The 26,520-nt window shown below is 45.4% G+C and overlaps 1 pseudogene; it reads right to left on the bottom strand.

Annotated features, from left to right (window-relative positions):
• The window catches only part of LOC109942904 (uncharacterized), a 34,535-nt pseudogene extending 9,380 nt beyond the window's left edge, over positions 1-25,155 (bottom strand).
• Positions 25,156-26,520: the final 1,365 nt, after the last annotated feature.

Here is a 26,520-nt window from a genome sequence, read left to right as displayed (position 1 = left end):
CACATCCACCATGGCCTCGTATCCAGCCTCGCATCTAAATAAATCCTGCATACAAAGACGATGTATCCATACATTATTCCAAGAATGTGCAACAAATGCGATGTATTAAACAATATAGTGCGTGAAAGACTTATCGACTACTCTTGCTTCACCCGCTCCACCTTGTTATTGAATTTCCTGTGATCCCGATCTACTGCATTGCCATCAGGGGCGACGACGTAGTTGTCAAAGGTGTAGACTGGGCCCGTCACTCCGGCATACTCAACAAGTCTAGTGAAGTGTTCCCTGCACAGAAGGCCGAGGATGCCATTAAGGTTGCGGCTGTGACCCTTGCATTTTCCACACCCTTGCAAGACCTATCCAAGTGATTATGAAAACGTATTAGTTTCTATTATGAATTTGAACATATGATATGAAAAAGCTACAACAACATCTAAAGTTACATACCTTTCCCCATCAGGTTGAATTAGCGGGCACCTGTCACGAAGTATGGGTCGTTGAGGGAGACTCATGGGACCTTGCAAGTAGACGTTCCTCGAACCTGAGGCGCCAGAACCTAAGGCGTCAAGCTGAGCGTCATCATCGTCCTGCTGCACCGCATCGATAGCGGCCTGCTGCTCCACCTGCTGTTGTACAACATCGTCCTATTGCGCCTCCTCCTCCCCATCCTTGTCCCCCTCCCTGTCCTTGTCCCACCGCCCACCATCTTTGTTCAATAACCTGCAATTGAGAGTAAGCAAATAAGCACATATAAAAATGTGTATTTAGAAATGAAGGAGTTTCTATGCCTCGTACATGCACTTTGGCAGAATGTGATCATACGAAAGCAGGCGACCAATAACTGTCAACAAACCAACAAAGTCATCTCAACTCATGCTGTATCGTGACTTGAACGTCATTATACGTGCAATGTCATCCAGTTGAGAAACCTTTGTCTTGCCATGAAGGGGTTTCTGTGTCGCGTCAAACATGTCATAGAACGCCTTTACTGTCGCCTCTGGCTCGTCATCCGTACGTTCTTCGATGAACTATGCCTCGTGATAGTCGTTCAACATGTCCGCTACCCTAGCATGAACATTGTAATCTTCGACGTGTTGTCTCACCTCCTCCTCTCTCGTATGGCATGCTTCACCATGGAAGACCAACCGAGTATAGTCTGGCATAAATCCATTCTTCCAAATATGTTCTGCCATGGCCTTCTTTTTCTTTTTTCTTGTTGGCACATTTGCTGCACGGACATGGGACTAGACGCACTCCTTTAGCAGCTTCGTCAAATGCCCGTTCCATGAAAGCATCAGTCTTTCTAATCTATTCAGGGGTGACATCATTCCTTCCTATGTGGCCCGTGTATATCCACTCACGATCCTCCATCCTATAAAATATATAATAAACATGTAATGCATGTACACTACGTTCCTACCTTCTAATAGGTGAGGATACGTCCTAATCACACCCGCGGTTGCGTAGATGGGATTAGTTTTCATGCTCTACTCCGATTCGAGACAGAATTTCGGCAGCACCTCCCTACTGTTCTCCAGATACACGTCATGGCAGGGAGAGTGTACTGTCCGAAGAACAACAAGGAGGTGATGCCGAAACCCTGTCTCGGACCGCAGTAGAGCATGAAAACTAACACCATCTACGCAACCGTGGGCTCTCCAAAATACGTGGACAATTCGAAACAAATACATTTGTAAATATGCAAATATCTACATATCTACATCGTATCTCTTTCGAACGGGAGACGCCTACTGGGTTACGTGATTGTAACATCCCAAAATCCCACCTAAGGTTTGAAACCCTAACCTCCTATTTCCCCCGCCTTATTTTACCCTTCTCCCTTAACCCTACCCTTAGAACCCCTTCTCATGTGCATACACTTGAAATAATTAGAGCACCTCACCTAGACTATATTTCTCACCCAAGATCACTTAGAAAATATTTTTGGTCTCCAAAGAAAAAGAAACAAAAATAGAAAAAGGAGAAGAAAGGAATTAGAATTAGAAAAAGAAAAGAAAAAGGAAACCCCCCCTCCCTCGGCTGGGAATTCTGGCCCAACCCCACGCGCTCGCGTTCCCCTCCTCTCTCCCCGGCCCAGGCGGCCCAGCTCCGCGCGCGGCTCCCTTCCGCTGACACCCGGGCCCCGCTCGTCAGCGCCTCATCCCCCTCCCTCTCGCGCCGCTTCCTCTCGCTGGCAGCCAGGGCCCACTTGTCAGTTTCATCCCCTTCGCCCATCCCTCATCGGCGCATCCGCCGTCGAGCGCCCCCTCGCCTCATCGCCTCACCATTAATGCTCGCCCAGCCTCCGCGACAACCCCACCACTGTGCTTGAGCCGTCCCCTCAACCCCCCGCCTGCCCGAGCCATCGCATCGGCGTTAGCGCCATTCCCGCCATCATGGCGAGCTCGCCGATGCTTGCCGTCTCCTCCATCCCCCTCCCTCCCCCGAGTGCCTATAAAAGGACCCGCCCGAGCCCCGTCTTCGCCACACAGCTCCGGCCACCCCACTTCCCTCTTCCCCGAGCCGTTCGAGCTAGCGTCGCCGTGCTCCCTTCATCGCTCCGGTGAGTTTCCCTCTCACTCTCTAGCAATCCTCTGTCCAATTAAGCTATGCCAGAAGCTCCACCACACTCTCACGGTCGCAGGGCGCCACTTCTCCCCCTCTATTGTGGCCGGCAACCTCACCGACGGCATCACCGCCGCGGGCACCCGCCACCGTGCCGCGGACCGGCCGCCATAGGCCCCCGCAGGCAAAATTCGCCCCACCCCCGTGACCCCCATCACCCGCCCATGCTTCGCCACAGTTTCCCCACCGCAAAACCGGACCGACGGTGGAGAACCGCCGCGGGGCTCGCCGCCGACCGGACCCCGGTCGAGCTCCTGCCCCTCCCTCCGTGCCGTTAACGCTGTTCGCCCTCCCCCTCTCTCTGGCGTGCGGGCCCGCGCCGCAGCGCCGTTTTCCCCCGCCGTCGCCCCGCGCGGCTGGGCCGAGTGGGCCAAAAGCGCGCCCGCCCGCGCACGCTTGCGCCACCTGGGCCGAAATCCCCCCTCGGCCCAGCTGGCTGGAAAATCCTTTCTCTTTTTCTTTTCTCTTTTCTTTCTCCCATTTTCACATATATATTTAGATGCTAATATTTTATGCACCAAAAATAGTCTAAATAAATTATAGGGCACAAAAATAATAAAGTATAAGAATTTGCACACCCCACAAAGGTCACTATGTTTGATGTATTGTTATTATCTATGTTTGATTAGCGGAAGAGGGATCCGATCCTCCAGAACTTATAGCTCCGGAAGAAGGGCAAGAACCCGACCCCTCCGAGATAAACCTCTTGTGCCAGGAAAGCTTCGACGAAGGCAAGTCCATCCTTCCCTTGATGCATTATTTACCTATTTCTCTCTACCACTGCCTAAGCCTGGATTATGGGTTGGGAATCAAACTGCATGGTGAGCATGAGAGAGCCCGCATTAACTATTACTTTGATTAAAAGATATGGGGCAAGTAAAAAGGGTACAAGTGGCATGTTTTTCCAAAAGTGTGCGATGAAGGGTATTCACCCTCATCACCTGGTGAGTAGGATGATCAGGGACTCCCTGGTTTAGGGGAGGGCCTAAGGTGTTGGCTCAGCTGGTTTAGGCGTGAGCAGAAGGATTGTCCTCTCGTATAAGGACCGATTTGTCATCTTTCATTACCTGTACTCACAAAAAGTACAACCACTCGAGGCTGTGTGGGCAGCCACTCGATCTGAACTCGTACGGTCCAACCCCAGGGTTATGAAGGCTGGGGAGCACCGGGAGGATAAGGAGGGGTAAAGTTTTGTCCGGTTTGGACATGGTGGTGGCCTGACTCCTTCCGGTATAACCGTTAAGGTTAGGACGTGCAAGGAAGAAAAGAGTTTCGGATTCGGATCTCATTGGCCATGAGATCGCAGAGCCGGACTAGTGAGTAAAGTGTACCCCTCTGCGCAGAGTCTAAACCTATTCAAATAGTCCGTGTCCAGGTATGGTATGACAATTAGTGTTTCTACTACAACCGGGAACAGGGAAATGCGTGTGTGTGTTCTGGAAAGAAAGTGGTACCACGGGAGCGGGAAGCTCAGTGGTGGTCAAGCAAGTGTCATTTCTATTGTCTTGGGAAAACCATAAACAACGAATACTGCCTTTCTCTGAAAAAGTATGAGTGACTTCAACTCCACCATATAAAGCATGTACATTATAGGTCACTTTCTCTTTACGGGAGCCGGGTGGGCTTGCAGAATACCTAGTGTATTCACCCAGATTTATTTATGTTTTTCAGCAGCTGAAGACTTCTTTTCTGCTATGCTTGATTGATGGGGTTGTGTCTTCACCCAGTTCTGCCTGTGGCCTGGGCTATTTTATCTTCCACTGCGCTTTATGATTTTCTGCTCACTCTCGAGCTTGTATCCCCCGGTATTGTAATAATATTATTCAGACTCTGTAACCATTTGAAGTATTGAATGTGGTTACTAGCCTCCTGGGACTAGTAATTGTATCATATTTGAGTCCCAAAGGATCGGGACGCTTCAGTGATCTACGATCATGATGCGGAAATAGAGGTTATAACTAGGGTGATGGTGGAGTCAAGCTAGCGAGGCTGTGGCGGGTCGGTGCATTGGCAACACGACGCGGTGCAGGCAAACTTGCAGCCGCCAAAAAGTCCTCTACAAAAAAAAACACAAACCTGTCAATAAAACTAACATCACGATTACTGACATCCACACATATATCAACAACACGATGGCCGACAATCACAAATATATTTTCAATTCGTCAACGATCACATGTATAGATTATCAAGACATACTATAGCTATAATAATTAGTTTATGGAAGTAAAGAAAAATTGATGCAACATGGATTATTTTAAGTAAGTTATTATTCTAAATTTGGCTAATTTTATAAGAAAGAACAATAGTATTTACAAAATGATAATTAATAAAAGACGAGTTGGTGTCCTCGGCCTCGTCTACGCACGTGTACCTCCCTCATGTGAACACAAGAAGATTGGCAGTGTGTCGTGGTCTCGTCCTCAAATGGACAACGAAGACGTTTCTATGGTAATCAGATTTTCACGGCTCGATGCGTGCATTATTCAAAGCTCTAAGAGCACAAAAGATACACTACCGGAATAGGGCGCTTTGTCGAGTGCCTGAAGCACTCGGTAAACCCTCAAAAACACTCGGCAAAGTCTTTGCCGAGTGCTGCACTCGACAAAGAGGGCTTGACGAACAGTACATGGGCAAAGGCTTCTTTGCCGAGTACTTTTTATCGGGCACTCGGTAAAGTCTTTGCCGAGTGCCAAACGGTACTCGGCAAAGAAAAGCAGACGTCATGGAGATGGGTCACAAAGACGACAGCTTGCCGAGTGTCTACCGACCTGCACTTGGCAAAGGATCCACCAGCGGGTCCCTTTGTCAGGATCTTTGCCAAGTGCTCTAGGAGGTACTCAGCAAAGCTTGCCTCTTTGCCGAGTGCCAGGGCCACAACACTCGGCAAAGAAGCTATACCGGTGCCTAGGTATTGCTTCTCTGCCGAGTGCTATGGCCCTGACACTCGACAAAGAACCTCTTTGCCGAGTGTAACACTCGACAAAGTGACTAGTATACACCTTTTTATTTGTTTTTTCTATTCCATCTAGACAAACAAAAGATACATCATAGATATCATCACATATATCACATATATACATCACAGATATCATCACAGACATAAATATCCAACACAAACATAAATATCCAAGTTCTCAACACAAACATAAGTATCAAGAACATAAGTCTCATAAGTCGAAATGATGAGACAGATGATGAAAGTATCTAACATAAACATAAGTATTCAACACAAGTTCTGAAGTCTCAACACTAAGAACATAACTCTCATCGAGGTGGGCGGTTGGACTGGTGCGGCGATGGGTCGGGCGATCCATTTGGGTTGTTGGATGCCGCCCTAGATTGGCCCTGCACAGAGAAGAGATTGCATGTGTTATACCAGATGCATTACCAACATCTAACTACAATTTTGATACTCACAAGAGTATGGAAGACAGCAGGGTCAACTTTAGGGAACAATGTAGGGTCAACTGTATTGGAACATCTCCGCCATCCTCTGTTGATCTAATAGGCGGGCCTCCCGCTCCGCCTCCCGCTCTGCCATCATCCTCGCCTCCATCTCTTGACGTTCCCTCCTCTCTTCTTCTAGCTGGGTCTGTAATATTCCAAGCCAATGTTATAGTAACCCAATGAGAATGTATATAACTCAAGAAATAACGAGTTATAGAAGCACTAACCTCGAGTTGTTGTATGCGATGTTGTGAGCTATCGTGCCGAGGTCATATGGCTGGACTCAAGCCCGTGCTCCTTGCTCACACCTGAGACAGAGTGGGAGTGGACGACGAGTCGATTGCCCCGTCGGCAACCCAGTACCGCCCATGTCTCTTGCCTCCTCCAGCCCTCATGAGGACATCGGGGTTGATTTGCTCGGTGCTCGGATCATATTTTGGGCCATGGATCTCCTGTGCCATGGTAGTGTAGTCATGAAGGCGGCTGTAGACGGCGGGGTTGTTGTACGCCTCGAGCCTGTCATTCGGGTTGTAGGTGACGTCGGACGTCGCCTTACCCTTATGGGCCATAGCATTGGCCGAGAAGATGGAGCAAGGCTGGCCACCATGTGATGCCGACTGCAAGAAAACCTACAAGATAGTTAAGAATAATATCTAATCCAGTGTTATATACCTAAATAAAAAGAGGGCGTACCCATGCTTCTGCATATTGGCCTAGGCTGCGGCTGCCTTGGTGGTGGGAGGGACCTTGCATCATCATACATCGTTCCCGGCTATCGTTGTGTGCCTCATCCCACTCAGGCGAGCACCACCTATCCACCATCTGCTCCCAGCACAGAGGATGTGCGGCGCACCTGTTGGGGGCCTTCGTCTTTCGAAGGTCCTAAAAAACATGATTAACAATGTTTCCCAAGCGTATATATGTACAGGAACCTTCGGACTTGGAACAAAGCAGTTCACAATATGAAAAGCATGATCGGGACGAAGGTCGAATCAATTCCGAAGCTACACGCAAGGAAGCTTCGGCTCAATAGCAGAAAAAGAAACCAACTTAAAGAGGAAAAGGCTATCTAGTCCTCGATAGATTGTCCTTAAGTCAATTGTAAACATGAAGGGCATGAATGTAATTTTACACGGGCTATGCTCTGTGCCTATAAATAGATGAACAGTACCCCCATACTGTTCACGCTGACTTGTATTCACTCGTGTGTCACGCTTGGACTTTTACCTTCTGTCAAGCCGAAGGTACAAATGTAATTCGATATTGTTCACGTTCATTCATGATGATATAATTAAGATATATTAATAATGTCATATGGTTATCCATGTTATCTCTCGTGTTTCATATGCTTCTTCTTTCATTAATATGTACCGCGATGATGAAGTTACGTCCTTCATGACCTTTGTCTGAAGATCATTATATCCTAAGGGAGATAATGCTTCGAAGGACGAATGACTTTAACCATTAACATTTGTGTTGCCTTGTTCTTAACTCATAGCATTTGAGAACAAGTCCCCAACATTGGCGCCCACCTCCGGTGAACTCAATCGCCCACTTCTTCAGGGCAAGGGGCTGCACTGCAGCCACTGGACGTCAACCAGGACACACTACGTGAAGCTCGAACTCAAAAGAGGAAGGCTACAAGTCCAACACCCCAAGAGGAGGAGTTGGACCAGGAGATAAGGGATCTCGAAGCTATCCATCAATAGGTCGAAAGGAAGAGAGAGAAGATGCTTCGTCTCTCCGATCTTCAGAAGAAGATCGATGAAGCTGCTGAAGAAACGCGTCATTTTACTCAAGATGACTAGGACCGAAGACCTCCACAAATAGAGCTTCGTCAAGATAATTCCTACAATGATGATGATTGGTATAACGATTTCCATCATGGAAATTTTGCTTTTGATGATGCTTCTTCTCTATTAGTAGAACTACAGGCTACCCCATGGCCCCCATCATATAAGTCACCTCAGCTCCCCATGTATGATGGGCACTCAGATCTGAAGCAGTTCCTGATGAGCTACGAAGCAACTATATCTTCGTATGGGGGCAATACCGTAGTCATGGCGAAATCTTTCGTCATGGCAGTCCGAAGTGTGGCCCAGACATGGTACTCTTCTCTCTGGCCAGGGACAATCACGGCATGGCACAAGCTTAAGGACATGCTAGTCACTAGTTTTCAAGGGTTTCAGACGAAGCCAGTCACTGCTCAGGCCTTGTTCCAGTGCACTCAAGACCATGAGGAGTACCTTCAGGCATATGTCCGAAGGTTCCTGCGTCTGAGAGCACAAGCGCCTACAGTGGCCAATGAAATCGTCATTGAGGCCATGATCAAAGGTCTTCGGCAGGGCCTACGGCTCAATACTTCGCCAGGAAACCCCCAGACTCTGGAGAAGCTACCTCAAAAATGGATGAGTACATCCGGGCTGACAATGACTTCCACCAAAGAAGGGAGGAAGCTTACAGATTTTCTGAGATGACTAGGGGCTTCGGAGGAAGAATCCACCCTAGGCATGTCAGATCAATCCACAGCTCTAGCTAGAACGATGACAAAGGAGGCCAGTTTTAGAAGCCCCAACACAGTTCACAGTCTTCAGGACAGCAGCAAAGCTCCTTCAGGCCACCAGCTCCAAGGGGCCGAGGCGGCAGGGGCTTCAGAGGAAGATATGGGGATCAGCCCAGGAAAATCTATGCTTATTCTGTGGTGAAGACAAGGGCCACACTACAAGAACGTGTCAGATCACCATTCATAAGCAAAAAGAGATTGCCGAAGCAGAAGCCCGGCAGAATCAGCCGAAGCAGGTCTTACATACCGCTTCGTGTCACTCTCCCTACATACTAGAGTATGTGGGCAATCAACCTGCAGCTTCTGTTGCTTCGACAAGCCATTCACAAGCTTCCTAGCCTCAGCTCCCACTGCCACCATCATTGCAACCTACTTATACCCGAAGCCAGCAGCCAGAAGGGCACCAACATCCACAACAGCAACGTGACTTCAGAGAGGAGTCCGAAGCTCGTACAGTAAACAACACTGTACCAGAATCGAAGCACATTTATTGAGGAATATCCTACTTTTTGAAGCAACTTTGTCTTTTATATCGTTTTACCTTTTTGTAGAACAAGTAATGAAAAACTTAGTTTTCAACTTCTTGTAATAATGCTGTAAATACCAGAATGAAATATATCTTCTTCACAGATTTACGAAGCTACAAAAAGTCGTTCCTAAGGGAGCACAACGTAAGTTTTTTGCTCAAAAATCGTTCCTAAGGGAATGCAGAGCTAAAATTGATGAAGCTACAAAAAGTCGTTCCTAAGGGAGCGCAACGTAAGTTTTCTGCTCAAAAGTCGTTCCAAAGGAAATGCAGAGCCAAATACCGCCGAAATATAAGGCTAAGAAGTTCAAAAGTCGTTCCTAAGGGGATGCAGAACTTATACCGCCGAAATAGAAGGCGAAGAAGTTCAAAAGACGTTCCTAAGGGGATGTAAAACTTATATCACCGAAATAGAAGGTGAAGAAGCTCAAAAGTCGTTCCTAAGGGGATGCAGAGCTTGTGTATTCCAGTGTGGGTGTGTGGGTGTGTGTGTCTTCGGCATCCTCATCATTTTGCATCATATCATCTCATCGTTTTGCATAACATTACATCATACATCATATTGCATTAATGGCACAAGAATCGAATACGAAGCCAATCTTCGACAAATGCTTCGTCAAATTGAAAATGTGCTAAGGCACAAAGTGAGCTTCGGGAGATACAGTTTTACCAGCCTTGCCATAAGGAATCTCTTTCTTTACGAATCATGAAAAGAAGGGAAGGTGTTTTTTCGCCGAAGGCTCAAAAACGGTATGTGTGTAAATTTCATGCTCGCAAATAAATAAATTACAATAATTTACATATTGGATTCAACGTTATATACATCAAATGTTATATAGTTTTGTTACAATAGAAGCTTAATGTTCATTCCATTGTCCCATACATCGAGCATTCCAAATATTATTACAATGAAATCTATTCTTCTCTGAGAACTTTTTCTGCAACTTCGTTTAAAAGTTTATCGACAACTTCGTCAATAATGGAGTCTGCCATGTTTATAATGTCCAGCGCTTCCTTCATTTCTGGATCAGCTAGGGGATCGTACGGTTCCGGCGGCGGAGATAGTTCAGCTGAAGTAGGAAAAATTGATTAGTTCGAAGCCACAAAGCAAGTACCGAAGCTAAAAAACCAAAAAATAATACCTATACGCCTTTCGCGTTCTGCAGCCTTTTCAGCTTGTTTTGCTTCTGCTCGGGCGTCATGGGTGTCTTTTTCACTCTTTTTTATAATCTCATGGGCCATCTCTCGGCCATCATTCACCCAGATATCATTGTAAAATTTTCCGCCCATTAAGGTTGCTTCAGCTGAAGGATCCTTCGTATCATCTACGGAGAAGGCAGCTTTGGTCTGGGCTATGGCTTTAATGTGATCACATTCGGCCTTCTCCAAGATGGCTGAAATTCCCCGCGCACCGGAAAACGCGCAAACATCCCCGCGATCACTCAAAATTTCTTCGAAGGCTTTGGCCTCTCCACTTATCCATTCAACGACGCCCTCGGGGTCACCTCGTATGAAGTTTTCTTCAGCAGAATAGGCACCCACTTTGGCGAAGTTAGTTTTTAAATTCTTCACACAATCCAAGGATTTCTTGAAGCACATTTCCTTGGATTCGCGAAGTTCTTAAATATTTTTCTCTAGATAATTTTTCCAGTACTCGCTGATCTCTCGGTTAGCCTGTGCGAGCGCACAATTCTCTTTAGCTTTGGCCAGTTGTCTCCAAAGATCTTCAATTTTAGTTTTCTGGGCTTCGGTCTAAGCCTTATAATTAGCTTCATCTTCGTTTACTTTGTTTACCAATGAAATCAAAATTTTATCTTTCTCTAGACCTTCGCTTCTTAGTTCAATCACCTCGGACCGAAGGTTGTTAAGAGCCATTGTACAACCTTCGTCTTCGGCGCTCTTCTGAGCCCTCAAGGCATTACTAAGAATTAATCCCTGTAAAGAAGAAGAAAGAATTGAGTATAACAATAAAATACTTCGCTTCTAACTTCAAAGTCAACTTTTATACCTTTATGCTATTGTACGCGAGGCTGTCAGCAAGATCATCTTTCGATAAGACAGAAAGGCCTTCTTCAAGCTTAGGAAATCTCATACTCTTAGCTATCTCCCGGCAAACCGATATTTCTTTGTTATCCGGGAGACAATACATGAAATCTTCTTTGTTACTACCATTGAACACTAAAGCCCCCTTCAGATATTTCAGTCTTTGGGCAAAGTGTCTAGCTTCTAGTATTTCTTCCTGGGATAATTTCTTCCCCGAAGCATGTCGAATAATGTAGTCAACATCTTCGTTCGGAGCTTCGGGAGCAGGAGTTTCGGTCTTTTCAGGTACAATCTGCCCTGCCGTTTTTCCTCAGGTTCGGCAGGCTTCATCTTGGTGGACACTGAAGGCCCAGCTTCGGCTTCGGCCTGAACTTTCGTAGCTTCGGCAATTTTCTTAGGGGCAGGGCTCAAGGCCTTGGTAGTCTCTATGACAGCGTCTAGTACGCTGGCCATCCTCCTCTTCTTGGGAGTTGCGGTAGGAATTTTTGCATCTTTGGCAAATTTGCCTCTGCCGGTGGGCTTACGTTTTCTAGCACTTTTATTACTTTTTTCACCTGTGGCTCCGCGGCCTTATCATCTTTAACTTCGGCTGGCCCGACTATAGGCACCTTCGGCACTATAGTCGGCTCTTCAGCGCTCTGCACAATCAGAGCAGCTTGCTTTAATTCAGCAGCTGATGAGGTCCCCGCGCCAAATTTAGGCACCACGTCTGGTTCAATGTAACATGGCCGATGGGTCAGAACCTTCATTTTTTTGCTCTTCAGCTCAGCTGCAGTGGCCGAAGCGACAGTCTTTCTCTTTTTCTCTTGCCCTCATAGCGGGTAATGGTAATCAGGATATACGAAGCCAATAGCATCAAATACCATGTTCAATCTTTTCTTGCCCCGACCCCCGAAAGCTGCGGACAAAGCATTATCTTCGGCCTTGGAGTAAGCTCCAAGTAGCTCGTCACTGGTAGCTTCGATACACTTCAACCAGTCGTCGTCTGGCTCATCAAACTTCTCCCTAAATCTGAAGGTATACTTCAGACGGACCAGACCACCATCACTAGAATCGGCGGTGGTCTCCTTTGGCATATCCCAGCTCTCCACAAGTGGCCATACCCTGAAGGATATATGCTCTTGAATCAAATCCCTTGTGCCAATGAAGGCACAAATAGTGCTAAAAGCCCTCTGACATGCTTCAACAGTGCCATCAATTTCCACCTTCGGCCTTCGGAGGCCGAAGCGAGACCAGATGGGGCGCTGAATGATTTCTTTGATGTCTTCCCTTGCCTTTAAATCATTTTTAACATAAAACCACTCCTCCATCCAGGCCCTGGGCCATCTTTTCTAGAATGTTGGCACCGAGTGGCTTGCATTAGGGCGAGCAATAAATCCATAACAACCGAAGTTGTTGTGGTACTATTCTTTGTCAGTAGCCTTCGTCTCATATAAAAGCTCGTGCATACTGCAAAAGCACTTCGCGCTTGGCTCTAGCCCCTGACTCCTTACAGCCCACACAAAAATCCCCATCCTAATTATAGCTTCGAGGGTCATCTGATGAAGGAAGATCTGGTATATCTTCAGCACTTCAACCACAAACTTGCTCAGCGGGAACCGAAGACCTGCCTTTAAAAAGCTTCGGTATATAACAACTTCGTTTTCCTCTGGAGCAGGGGTAGTACTATCTCCTCCAACTCTAATAATAGACATGTCACGAAAATACCTCCCCCTCATGGCGTCAATATGACTTTGTTTGATAGTCGACTTTCCGAAGATAGTATGGCTTGGGCGCCACGGTCGGTCCTCAGAGTCTTCATCCCCACTTTCCACGTCATAACTATCACTGTCACCAGAATATTTGAATAAACCCTCCATGATCTCCTTAGTAATTTTCTCTGTATTTGTTTTTGCCATGGACTCAATAAATCCAGCAATGAAAGGATTTGCAACCTTTTTCTCTTCATACAGCTTCGTCTCCCCGGTCGTTTTCTTCTCTTCAGTCATCTTCTTCTCTTCACTCATTTTCTTCTTTTCAAATTTGGAGCAAACGTGTCTTTAAAACGAAGCTCTAAAAACTCATGAATCAGGCAAGAGCTAGTGAGCAAGAGCTAAAAATTTGACACAATAACACAAATGGCAGAAATAGTGTGCCAAATGATGCCGGTGTGGGTTCATATTTATACGCCCAGTGCGTTGCAACTTGAAGGGCCCCGTCTGTCATTGACTGTTGCTATTCTAGCAAAGGGAAGGTGTTTTTTCGGACCTTCGGCTTAAGGCCTTCATTCACGTCGTGGTCTAAATTCATTATTATAACAAATTAATACTGTGAGGGGCTACTATTGGGGGCCTTCGTCTTCCGAAGGTCCTCAAAAACATGATTAACAATGTTTCCCAAGCGTAATATATGTATAGGAACCTTCGAACTTGGAACGAAGCTGTTCACAATATGAAAAGCATGATCGGGACGAAGGTCGAATCAATTCCGAAGCTACATGCAAGGAAGCTTCGGCTCAATAGCAGAAAAAGGAACCGACTTAAAGAGGAAAAGGCTATCTAGTCCTCGATAGATTGTCCTTAAGTTAATTGTAAACATGAAGGGCATGAATGTAATTTTACACAGGTTGTGCTCTGTGCCTATAAATAGATGAACAGTACCCCCGTACTGTTCACGCTGACTTGTATTCACTCGTGCATCACGCTTGGACTTTTACCTTCTATCAAGCCGAAGGTACAATTGTAATTCGATATTGTTCACGTTCATTCATGATGATATAATTAAGATATATTAATAATGTCATATGGTTATCCATGTTATCTCTTGTGTTTCATATGCTTCTTCTTTCATTAATATGTATCGCGATGATGAAGGTACGTCCTTCATGACCTTCGTCTGAAGATCATTATATCCTAAGGGAGATAATGCTTCGAAGGACGAAGGACTTTAACCATTAACATTTGTGTTGCCTTGTTCTTAACTCATAGCATTTAAGAACAAGTCCCAAACAACACCAATATGAAATCATCTACAAAGTAAACATGTACACTGAATATCAGAAGATAAAATTAAATTCATGCATGGAGTACTGGTACCAAACATGCATGACTTTACCTGCAGGTACTGGTCCCTGGTCAACGACATGGTTCGGGCTTGTTGCTTGATAACCTTTGTTGGGGACCTTCGGCATCCGAAGGTCCTCAAAAACAGGATTTAACAGTATTTCTGGAGTATAATGTGTGAACAGGTATCTTCGGATTCAAGTCAGCATCACAGTAGACCAGAGTAATACGAAGGTTGATACAGAGCCGAAGGTGTGAGCAGGAAAGCTTCGGCGCGGTAGCAAAAAGTGAAACCGACTTATAGATGAAAAGGCTATTTAAACCTCGACAGATTACTATAGAATTATTATCAAGTGTAAAGGGCATGAATGTAATTTTGTATGGGTTGTGTCCCGTGCCTATAAATAAGAGAACAGTACCCCCATACTGTTCACGCTGACTTGGCATTCGCTTTTTGCGTCACGCTTGTATTGTCATCTCCTTCCAGTTGGAGGTACATTTGTAACTCAAAGATATTTATGTCTATGTCTGATAGTAATATATAATTATTTATGTTACCTTTTATATTCTTTACATTTTATCCTTCGTCACTGTATAATAAATTTATGAAGGTACGCTCTTCATTACCTTCGTCCGAGAATCATTATACCCTAAGGGAAATAATGCTTCGAAGGACGAAGGACTTTAGCAATTAACATTTTCTATGTTGCCTTGTTCTTAACTCCTAGCATTTGAGAACAAGTCCCCAACATTGGCGCCCACCTCCGGTGAACTCACTTCCACTCTGAGTTTTTTGAACACCTTCGGCGATCATAAACCTTCGTTATGGCACCGAAGAAGGCTTCAGCGACTGGGGCTGCAGCTCTGCAACCACTGGACCACAATCAGGAGACAGTCTCCCTGCGGGAGGCCCAAAGCCAGAAAAGGAAGGCTGTCAGCCCGACACCACCAGAGGACGAGATAGATCAAGAAATCAGAGATATGGAGATGCTTCATCAACAAGTACAGAGGAAGAAAGAAAAGATGGCCAGGCTAGCTGAACTGCAGAGGCAGATAGACGAAGCCTCTGAAGAAGTTCGTCATCTTGCCCAGGATGAGCAGCACCGAAGGCCTCAACACCAAGATCTTCATCAGGAGGGTTTTCCCAACGAAGATGACTGGTATGACAATTTCCATCATGGGAATTTTGTTTTTGATGATGCTTCTCCTCTGTCCGCTGAGCTGCAGGCTACACCTTGGCCTCCGTCCTACAAGCCGCCCCAGCTTCCCGTATTCGATGGCCACTCAGACCCGAAGCAGTTTTTGATGAGCTACGAAGCAACGGTATCTTCGTATGGTGGCAATGCTTCAGTCATGGCCAAATCTTTCGTTATGGCTGTCAGGAGTGTTGCTCAAACCTGGTATTCCTCCCTTCGACCAGGAACGATCACTTCATGGCAGAAGCTGAAGGACTTGTTGTTAACTAGCTTTCAAGGATTTCAGACGAAGCCGGTCACTGCTCAGGCTCTGTTCCAGTGCACCCAGGATCACGAAGAATACCTTCAGGCGTATGTCCGAAGGTTCTTGCATTTGAGGGCACAGGCACCAACGGTGCCCAATGAAATTGTCATTGAGGCCATGATCAAGGGGCTTCGGCCAGGACCGTCAGCTCAGTACTTCGCTAGGAAGCCTCCTCAAACTTTGGAGAAGCTGCTCCAGAAGATGGACGAGTACATTCGGGCCGATAATGATTTTCGCCAAAGAAGGGAGGAGGCTTTCAGGTTTTCTGAAATGATCAGGGGCTTCGGAGGGAGGTTCTACCCGAGGCACGTGAGATCAATTCATAACTCTACACAAAATGATGATAGAGGAAGCCAACAGCAAAGGCCACAATGTTCCTCACAGGCTTCGGGGCAACAGCAAAGCTCCTTCCGACCACCAGCTCCAAGAGGCAGAGGCGCCAGGGGCTTTGGAGGAAGATTTGGCGATCAACCGAGAAGAATCTTTTGCTTATTCTGCGGTGAGAACAAAGGCCATACTACCAGGATGTGCCATGTTACTATTCAGAAGCAAAAGGAAATAGCTGAAGCCACAGCACAACAAGCTCAGCCGAAGCAGGTCATGCATACAGCTTCGTATCATTCGCCCTACATCCCAGAATATGTGGGCAATCATCCTGCAGTTTCTGTTGCTTCGGCGAGTCAGCCTCAAGCTTCCTGGCAACAGCTTCCGCCTCCACCTCCGTTGCAACAAGGCCAGCAGCCAGAAGGGAGCCAGTATGCTCCACACCAGAGGGACTTCAGAGAGTAGTTCGAAGCTCGTACAGTCAATAGCACTGTGCCAGAGTCAAAGCACATCTATTGACAAATATCCTACCTTAATAGCAATCTTTTTCATTCAGTTTTATTTTCTGTAATAAAGGACATTGTTTAGGTTTCATGTAATTAGTTTCGTTGATTCCTACAAGGAAAATATGTTTTCTTCACAGGCTTAAATTGATTGAAGTTCAAAGACTTGTGATAATAAAGAGGACCTTCAAACTATCGAAAATTCTTCGAAGCAACAAAAAGTCGTTCTAAGGAACGCAGAGTAAGTTTGCCGAAGTCACAAAAAAGTCGTTCCAAAGGGAGCGCAGTGTAAGTTTTCTGCTCCAAAGTCGTTCCAAAGGGAATGCAGAGCATACAGCGAAAAGTCAACGCTGATACCGCCTAAGTAAAAGGCGAAGCGCGAAAAGTCAACGCGAATACCGCTGAAAGTAAAAGGCGAAGAAGCTCCTAAGGGAGGCTTACAGCGAAAAATAAACGCTGATTCCGCTGAAGTAAAAAGCGAAGAAGCTCCTAAGGGAGGCTTATAAAAGATTGTGTTTTATTGCAGGGATGCGTATGTATCTTCGGAATAAACGTCATCTCACATAACATAACATCATCGCATCATTTCGCATAGCATAAGCATCATACATCATTTTGCATATGGCACAAGAGGTGGACACATTATTAATCTACAGAAGAACGCTTTGAAAAAAGGGAGAAATCATAGTCACAAAAAGATACATCATTGATCTTCGGAAGTGTAGCTTCGGAAAATATCTTCACGAAGCCTGGATATTATTCATCAGAACATTGGATATTGTTGTGACAAAGAAAAATTCTTCTTCACGAAGCATGAAAAGAAGGGAAGGTGTTTTTTCGTCAAAGACTCAAAAGCGGTACGTGTAAAGTTTCATGCATCGTAAAGAATTGACTAACAAAAATAGGTATATTACATTTGGGGTTACAAAATGTTACAGTATATTACATTTCAGAAGTTTTTTACAAAAATACTTAATCTTCTCTCAAAACGACTTCTGCAGCCTCGTTCAGGAGCCGATTGACGACTTCGTCCATAATATCTTCAGCCATCTTTTAAATTTCGTCGTCTCCTTTCGGCTGAGGGCCCGAAGACGCTTTAGCAGGATCTGAAGTAAGACAGGATACGACTACATTGCTATTACAAATCGCAAACAAATCTTAAAGCCTAAGATTACAACACAATAAAAACTATTAGTTAATACCTAATTGACCTTCGGCCTCTGCGCTCTTTTCAGCAGCCTCAGCTACTTCTCTAGCATCGTGAATGCCCTTTTCACTTCTTCGAATAATTTCTCCGACCATTTCTCGGCCACCATTATCCCAGATATCGGTAAAAAAATTTCCACCAATTATACTAGCTTCGGCCGAAGGATCTCTTGCATCTTCAAAGGACAAAGCAGCTTCGGATTGTGCTAAAATTTTTACATGTTCGCAACCCTTCTTCTCTAAGATGGTGGCAATTCCTCTGGCACCAGAGAAGGCACATATATCTCCACGGCTATTTAAAATTTCTTCGAAGGCCTCAGCTTCGTGGTCGATCCATTCGATGGGACCTTCGGGATTGCCTCTCGTAAAGTTTTCTTCGCTTGAGAAGGCGCCGACCCTGGCGAAGCTAGCTTTTAACTTCTTAACACACTCTATAGATTTGTTATAGCATCTCTTTCTGGACGAACGAAGCTCTTCCACAGTTATTTCTAGGTGATCTGCCCATTGGTCGCTGAGTTCTCGCTTTGTTTCTTCAAGTATGCGTTCTTCCTTGGCTCTGGCCAGTTGTCTCCGAAGATCTTCAATTTCGCGCTTCTGAGCTTCAGCTTGACCTTTAAAAGCAGCTTCGTCTTCCTTTATTTTATTTATCAATGAGTGTAATATTTTATCTTTTTCGAGACCTTCGTTCCTCAGTTCAATAACTTCGGAACGAAGGTTGCTCAGGGCTATAGAACACCCTTCGTCTTCAGCATCTTTCTGTGCCCTGAGGGCATTGCTAAGTATCAGGCCCTGCAAAGAGAAATATGTGTGCGTCAATAGGTTTAAACAAACGAAAAATTTTGGACTCAACAAAAATACAAGGATTTCATTTGTCGCACCTTTAAGCTATTGTAAGCCAGGCTGTCGGCCAGATCGTTCTTCGACAGCACCGAGAGCCCGTCTTCTAAAGTTGGGAATCCGAAGCTCTTGCTCATCTCCCGACAGACAGAAATCTCCTTGCTGTCGGGGAGACAATACAAGAAGTCTTCTTCTCCACTGCCATTGAATATTAACGCCCCCTTTGGATATTTCAGTTTTTGGGCGTAGTGCTGGGCCTCTTGCTCTTCTTTTTCTGATAGTTTTTTCCCCAAAGCATGACGAACAATATAATCACGAACTTTGAGGGATGCTTCGGGGGCAATAACACCGGTTTCTTCAACAAAAGTTGGCTTTGTTATTTTTTCTGCCTCACTTTCCAAGGATTTTATCTTTGCGGGCTCTGAGGGCCCAGCTTCGGCTTCAGTCTCTTGCTCTGGAGCTTTAGAACCAGAAATTTCAGTTGTTGTTTCAGGAATGACAGCAGCCTTCTTCGGAGGTGTGCTTGAAGATTTAATCGTTTCCAGTACATCTAGCACATTAGCCATTCTCTTTCTTTTCGGAGTCACTGCTGGCACTTTTTGATTTTTTACTGTCTCAATGTTTGCTGCAGGACTCAAAACTTCTGATGTTTTGGATCCCTCAGTTGCTTCTTTTACCTCTTCCATTTTTTCTGTGGACGGCGCTTCGGCCTTCTCTTTCGTTTCTGATAACAAAATCTTTGATTGTTCCAATTCTATCTTTGTTGGCACTTCGGCCGTTTCTGCGACTTCTGGCAGCAAGGTTGGCTCGGTTGGTTTTTCAGCTTCGGTGGCCGAAGAAGTTTCTCCGGTAAACTCAGGCACCGAAGCTGGTTCAATATAGCGCGGCCGATGTGTGAGGACCTTTATCTTTTTTTTTTCGGTTCTGGCTCGCTAGGAGCAATTGCAGCTTCTTCTTTTGCAGAGGTTGTGTTTTTTCTCTTCTGCCTTCGAATGGGATAGCAATAGTCAGGGTAGACAAACCCGATTGCATCAAATACCCGATTCAGCCTCTTCTTTTTTCGGCCTCCGAAGGCTGCTGACATTGCAGTGTCTTCGGCCTTCGAATAAGCCCCAAGCAGTTCATCACTTAAATTTTCAATGCTTTTTAGCCAGTCATCATCTGGCTCAACGAATTTATCTCCAAATTTAAAAGTGTACTTCAACCTGATAAGTCCACCTTCGTCGGCCTCTTTTACGGTTTCTTGTGGCATTTCCCATTTCTCTGCGAGCGGCCATACCCTGAAGGCAATATGCTCTTGTACTAAGTCTCTCGTTCCAATGAAAGAGCAGACTGCGCCGAAGGCCCTCTGGCATTCTTCGGCAGCTTCATTCATTTCAACCTTCGGCCTTCGAAGGCCGAAGCTTTGCCAAATAGGGCGCATAATTATACCTTTAATATCTTCTCGTATTGTCAGATAATTTTTCACATAAAACCATTCTGTCATCCAGTCGCCGGGCCATCTCTTCCGAAAGGTTGGCACGGGGCAGCTTGACCCGGACCGAGAAACGAAACTGTAGCAGCCAAAATTATTGTGATACTGTTCCTTACCCCAAGGTTTTGTCTCGTATGATAATTCGTGTATATTACAGAAGCTTTTTGCATCAGGCTTCAGACCTTGGCTTCTCACGGCCCACACGAAGATATTCAGCTTTATAATTGCCTCGGGGGTAAGTTGATAGAGATAGATTTCGAATATTTTCAGCACCTCCACAACGAAGCTGCTCAAGGGAAATCGCAGTCCAGCTTTCAAAAAGCTTCGGTACACTACGACTTCATTCTCTTCGGGATGTGGGCAAGTTTTTTCCCCTTCGTCCGCCCTCACAATGGACAAATCCCGGAAATACCTTCCTCTCATATTGACAAGATGATTTTCTTTGATAGTTGATTTACCATAAACTGAATGGCTTGGTCGCTAGGGACGATCTTCGGAGTCTTCACCACCACTATCCACATCATAGCTGTCACTGTCACCAGTATCCTCAGACAAACCTTCCAGAATCTCCTTGGTGATTTTTTCTGTGTTGGTCTTTGACATCGCTATAAGAAACCCCAAATTTTTCTCTTCGTCGAGGCTCAGCTTCGTCTCAGCAGCAGTCTTCTTATCTTCGGACATCTTCGGAGATGCTAAAAAACTATTTTCAAAGCCGAAGCTTCAAAACTAAAAGCTTAGCAAATCTTAGTGCACAAGAGCTAAAAATTGAGTGAGTGGGAGCAGTTGGCCAGAGAGCGTATCAAATGAGTTTGTGGTATGGCCGTATTTATACGCCAAGTGCGTTGAAAATTGAAAGACCCCGCTTGTCAGTGAATGTTGCTATTCTAGCAAAGGGAAGGTGTTTTTTCGGACCTTCGGCGTAAAGCCTTCGTCCATGTCGCAATCTAAATTTATTATTTTAAACAAATTAATATTGCGAGGGGCTACTGTTGGGGACCTTCGGCATCCGAAGGTCCTCAAAAACAGGATTTAACAGTATTTTTGGAGTATAATGTGTGAACAGGTATCTTCGGATTCAAGTCAGCATCACAGTAGACCAGAGTAATACGAAGGTTGATACAGAGCCGAAGGTGTGAGCAGGAAAGCTTCGGCGCGGTAGCAAAAAGTGAAACCGACTTATAGATGAAAAGGCTATTTAAACCTCGACAGATTACTATAGAATTATTATCAAGTGTAAAGGGCATGAATGTAATTTTGTATGGGTTGTGTCCCGTGCCTATAAATAAGAGAACAGTACCCCCATACTGTTCACGCTGACTTGGCATTCGCTTTTTGCGTCACGCTTGTATTGTCATCTCCTTCCAGTTGGAGGTACATTTGTAACTCAAAGATATTTATGTCTATGTCTGATAGTAATATATAATTATTTATGTTACCTTTTATATTCTTTACATTTTATCCTTCGTCACTATATAATAAATTTATGAAGGTACGCTCTTCATTACCTTCGTCCGAGAATCATTATACCCTAAGGGAAATAATGCTTCGAAGGACGAAGGACTTTAGCAATTAACATTTTCTATGTTGCCTTGTTCTTAACTCCTAGCATTTGAGAACAAGTCCCCAACAACCTTCTCCCCAAGGACAAAGCCGTGGTAGCTGACGATGGCCTGGATTCGGGCCTCATAGTGCATGTCCACGACGAGCTTCTTACAACTCGTGGTGGCCACCACATCCGCCCTAGCCTCGTATCCAACCTCGCATCTGAAGAAATCCTGCATACAAAAATGATGTATCCATACATTATTTCAAGAATGTGCAACGAATGCGACATATTTTACATTATATTAAGACTTACCCATAGCTCTTGCTTCACCCGATCCGTCTTGTTATTGAATTCCTGGCCTTCCCGGTCTACAACATCGGGGGCGACGGTGTAGTGGTCAAAGATGTAGGCTGGGCCCATCACTCCGGCATACTCAACCAGTCTAGGGAAGTGTTCCCTGCATAGCAGGCCGAGGATGCCATTAGGGTTGCGGCGATGACCCCCAACATTCTCCACAACTGTCCAAGTGATAAATAAAAAGTATTAGTTTATATTATGATTTTGAACACATAATAGGAACAAGAATGAAGAAAATAAAGTTACATGTCTCTCCCCATCCGGCCAAATCAGCGGCCGACTGTCCCGAAGTATGGGACACTGAGGGAGACTCGGAGGACCTCGCAGGTAGACGCTCCTTGTCACACCCGGTTTTGGAAGGAAACCGAATGCGAACCATGTACGTGCCAGGATCAAAACTCACGTACACAACGATTACATAATTGGACATCATCACACAATGCTCAAAGTAAATAGCGGAAAGAGTATTTTATTACATCAAGATGTCCAAGACATCCATAGAGTCTAATACATATCCATAGTGTTCAACATTAAATCAAAGTGCGTAGAAAAGAAACGTAGAAGATAAGCATACACAGACAGCTAACTGGGGGTTGCCACTAAGAAAACAATAACTCGTCGTAGTCCTGGAACTCCTCAGAGTCCTCCATGTTACCAACATCTCCTCCTGAGCACTGTGTATAGTGGGGACAACCTAGGGTGGGGTGGTTTGTAAAGCAAGGGTGAGTACACATCAACGTACTCAGCAAATGTCCCGTTTGGCTAAAGTGGACTAGCTGTATGTGGAGTTAAGGTTAAGCAGTTGCTTTTAGTTGGTCAAGTTTTATTACTAAAAGTAGAGCCAAGTTTTAATAATAAACCCAGTTATTACCCAGAAGTACTCCCTCCAAGAGAAAATACCAGAGATCAAAATTATAACCATCATTGCTAATCATCATCATAAAAGTAACCAAAGTTCTTCTAATCAAAGAGGATCCCAAGGCTGCTCTTAACCGTGAGCACGACTGATACCAGTTTCTAACACTCTACAGAGGTTGCACACTTTACCCACAAGCTGTGATTCCCATTATGTCTGGGGTTCTAGCCTCCCCATTGATCACTACCAAGGTCACCTAGTAGGGTCTCACTACATAGCCTTTAGAAAGATTTCCCAGAGGCCGTAGTCGCCCGTTAGTTTCTCCAGTTTGATAAACACAGTACATCTCCCCAAAGGAAGGGTGACTAACAAAACCAAATCAAAGAACCTCTGCAACCAGCCTCGGCAGAGCAAGTACTGTGCCCGGACCCCATTGACGGCCCTACGGCGAAGCCAACTACTCCTCCGGTTCCTCTTATTAATCAGCTAAGGGCGTCTCATTCCACCCTCATGGTTGCACTGTTATCTCGGGTTGTCACTCCCCAAACAGGTCCTTACGGAGAGGTACTCAGGAAACAGCCTAAGCCCCCTAAAGAATCACAAGAACCTCATCGGGATAACATCATCGTATCATAAATAATCACATCATGTTCATTGATTAAGTTAAAGCAATAGCATAAGCTAACCATGATTAACCCAAAAAGGTAAACAAGGGTAGGGTAAATACTGACTAGTCAATCCTTAAGTTCCAATAATGTAATGTTGGACAGTGAATTATAAAGTAAAGTAAGACATGATAGGTCTGAGGACACTTGCCTTCACCAGGTTGTTGCTCAGAGGGATCTTCGGCAACACACTCAGGAACCACAAGCTGCTCGTTGTCTAAATAAAGCGATCATACATTCAATACATTTGAAAAATACAAACAAACATCACATCAAGCATATACCAACATTGGAAAACATCTCAAAAGGTATAGTATTAGATAAAAGAGAATGAAATCAACTTATAAAATGAACTAATCTTAATTAGGAGTTGATTACTCTCTAAGTGTTTGGAACATATCTCAAAAGGTAAAGTAGTAATTTAAACAAGAAAGAGATTAAATCATAAGATGGACTAATCTCATTTAGGAATTTGATTATTCTTTAAGTGTTATCCATAATTACAAAACCTAATTCTATTCATTTCATTGAGACCTAAAAGTTAAACCAAAAATGAATTCATGTAATTGTAACACCCCAGGTGTTTATATTCCGCTCGACAACGAGTACAGATTTAAGCACGTAATATCAGCGGATGAAACAGATGTTAAATTTTAATCGTCTTCGTCTATCTCGATTTTAATATCGCATCTGTTTCGTCTGATGCGCGTACGACAACGTTTTTATTTATTCGTGCTCTTCCTAAATTTTCGTGATGTTCGGAACATAGCTGTTTCGAAAATCGGTGCGTCCGGTGATTATTTAAAGTTCATCACTCGCATGAATCCGAATTCGGAAGCCGACCAGCAGTGATGATTTTATTCCGACCAAATTAATTTGAACTCGACGACTAAAATGTTTGGGACAAAATAATCTGAATCGTGCATCGTCCGAGTAAAATCTTGCGCGAGGTTATAATTCCATTCATTCTTCAGTACGCTGTTGTGGTGACGAAAACGAGTGTATATTAGCGGATCGGGTTTCGGCTAATTTCGGTCGAATCACGCAGAACAAATTAGTAGTGCCAAAATCAATTTATTTCGTTCTGTTGTTTCTCGCCCAGATCCAAATCTTCGGATATAGACAATTATTAAATAATTAAGTTCCCACTCGTCCACCGTGAAATCGCGTACGAGAATCTATAATTGAGCCTCGATCCACTGGTAAATTATCCGTGGCTGTGAAACCAGGTGTTCAGTCGCGAATGAAATTATTGATTTCAAATCAAATGGAACACAGTCCTAAATATTGTTCTGATTTGTTCCGATTACGTCTCGGATCTAAAAATCTTGGCTCAAAATATCTGTGATTCTCTAATAAAAAAGAAAGAAAATCCAAAAAAAAATCTGTCGCCGCTTTTCTCCTCGTCCGATCTTTTCCTGGCGCTTGGCCTTATTTGTCGCCGCCCCTCCCCTGGATTTTTCCCCAGCCGCGTGCCGTGCTTCTTCCTCCTCTCCTCTGCGCGGTGCCCTTGCTGCAGCCCCAGGTCGCCAAGTTCCTGCTCCAGCCCCATCTCCTCCTTCCTCCCTGCTGCTCCCGCGCGCGCTCCAATCTTCTTTCCCCTCCGCGTGAGCTCTGCGGTCTCCCTGCTTCGCGCCATGGCGCGCCCGGACCTCCCTGCTCCCATGGCGCCGGCTCCTGCTCGCCCAATGGCGCTCGGCCTCCTTCCCAGCGCCCTACCGAACCCCTTATGCCGCGCTCCTGGGCCCTGCCATGGTTGCCGAGTTCTTTCCCCAGCCAGGAAACTTCCTGTGCGTGCCCTGCTCGCGCCTGACTCCCGCTTCTCGGCGCCAGTCAGGCCGTCCTGGATCTCGCGAGCTCCTCCCAGTTGACGTCGCTCGCTATCGCCTCTTCGTGCTGGCCGACTAGTCTGCCGTGGTCGCGCGCAGTTCCCTGCCCCGCTTGAGCCCCTTCGCGTTCGTCGAAGCTCCCTGCCTCGACGCTGCCCCGTTCGCGTCCTGCTCGCCTTTGCGTCGCGTAGCGTTCCGTTGTTCCTGCGCGTGCTGCCGCGAAGCTCCCTGTTCCGTTCTCCTTCGTCGCATTGTTGTGTGCACGAAGTTCTCTCCTCGCAACGGCATGTCAAGTTTCCGCGTCGAGCTCCTCTCTTCCGTGTCGTTCGTCGTCGCGTCGTGTGTGCTCGTTCTCGCCAAGATCTAGCCCTGCGAGCCCCACGCGTCTTGGCTGCGCTCGTCGTGTGCTCCGTAAATATTTTTGTCTTGCTGCGCGGACCTCGCCGTTGTCTTGGTCGTCGATGCCACGCAACCATCCACGCGTGGTTGTCTTCACGGACACTGCTTCACCATCACCCTGTCTTCACCATCCGTAGTGTCGTCGTCGGAATATCCTAGCTGCAGCACCAGTGCCCTCGACCGTACCCAAAGCTCTATATTGGATTCGTCAGCGTACTACTCGTCTGCTGGTTCCTCGATGTTATCGATCTCGTCGTCGTTCGTGCATCCCCAAGAAATCCCAAACGTCGAGTGAAGACGAAGCTAGCCGAGTGATATTCCCCAAGCGCTCGACAAATTGCCTGGATCGGAAAATCACTACTGATCTCGCGGATTCGAATCGGCTATTGAAACGGTAAGCTGATGAATTATTCAGAATAGTTCGATCGTTGAATAAATTAATGTGCTAGTGCGATGCTCATTAGGTGCTCGATAAATTGCGTGAGTCACGAAACTCTCGTCGACTTCGCGGTTCTTGCGATTATCGAGCCAGATTCAGGTGTGGCGAGTCATTTCGCAATTTTGGTCAATTCGCTGAATTAGTGTACCGAGCAGAATATTAGTAGGCCTGTGTGTTGATGAAATATTTTAATCACTTATAAAGATGTAGTATAATTTATAAAGCAAGGGATAAGTTTAGAATTTAATTAATTAATTGATAAGTTGTGATTAGGCTAATTGTATTTCATGTGTATAGTTTGTTGTTCGTAATGTTTGCGTTAGGTTCGAGAAGCGTA

Source organism: Zea mays, chromosome 10 (genome assembly GCF_902167145.1).
Source record: "Zea mays cultivar B73 chromosome 10, Zm-B73-REFERENCE-NAM-5.0, whole genome shotgun sequence".
NCBI classification, from domain to species: Eukaryota; Viridiplantae; Streptophyta; class Magnoliopsida; order Poales; family Poaceae; genus Zea; species Zea mays.
The sequence above is the reverse complement of the archived record's forward strand: the minus strand, read 5'-3'. Positions and strand labels throughout refer to the sequence as shown.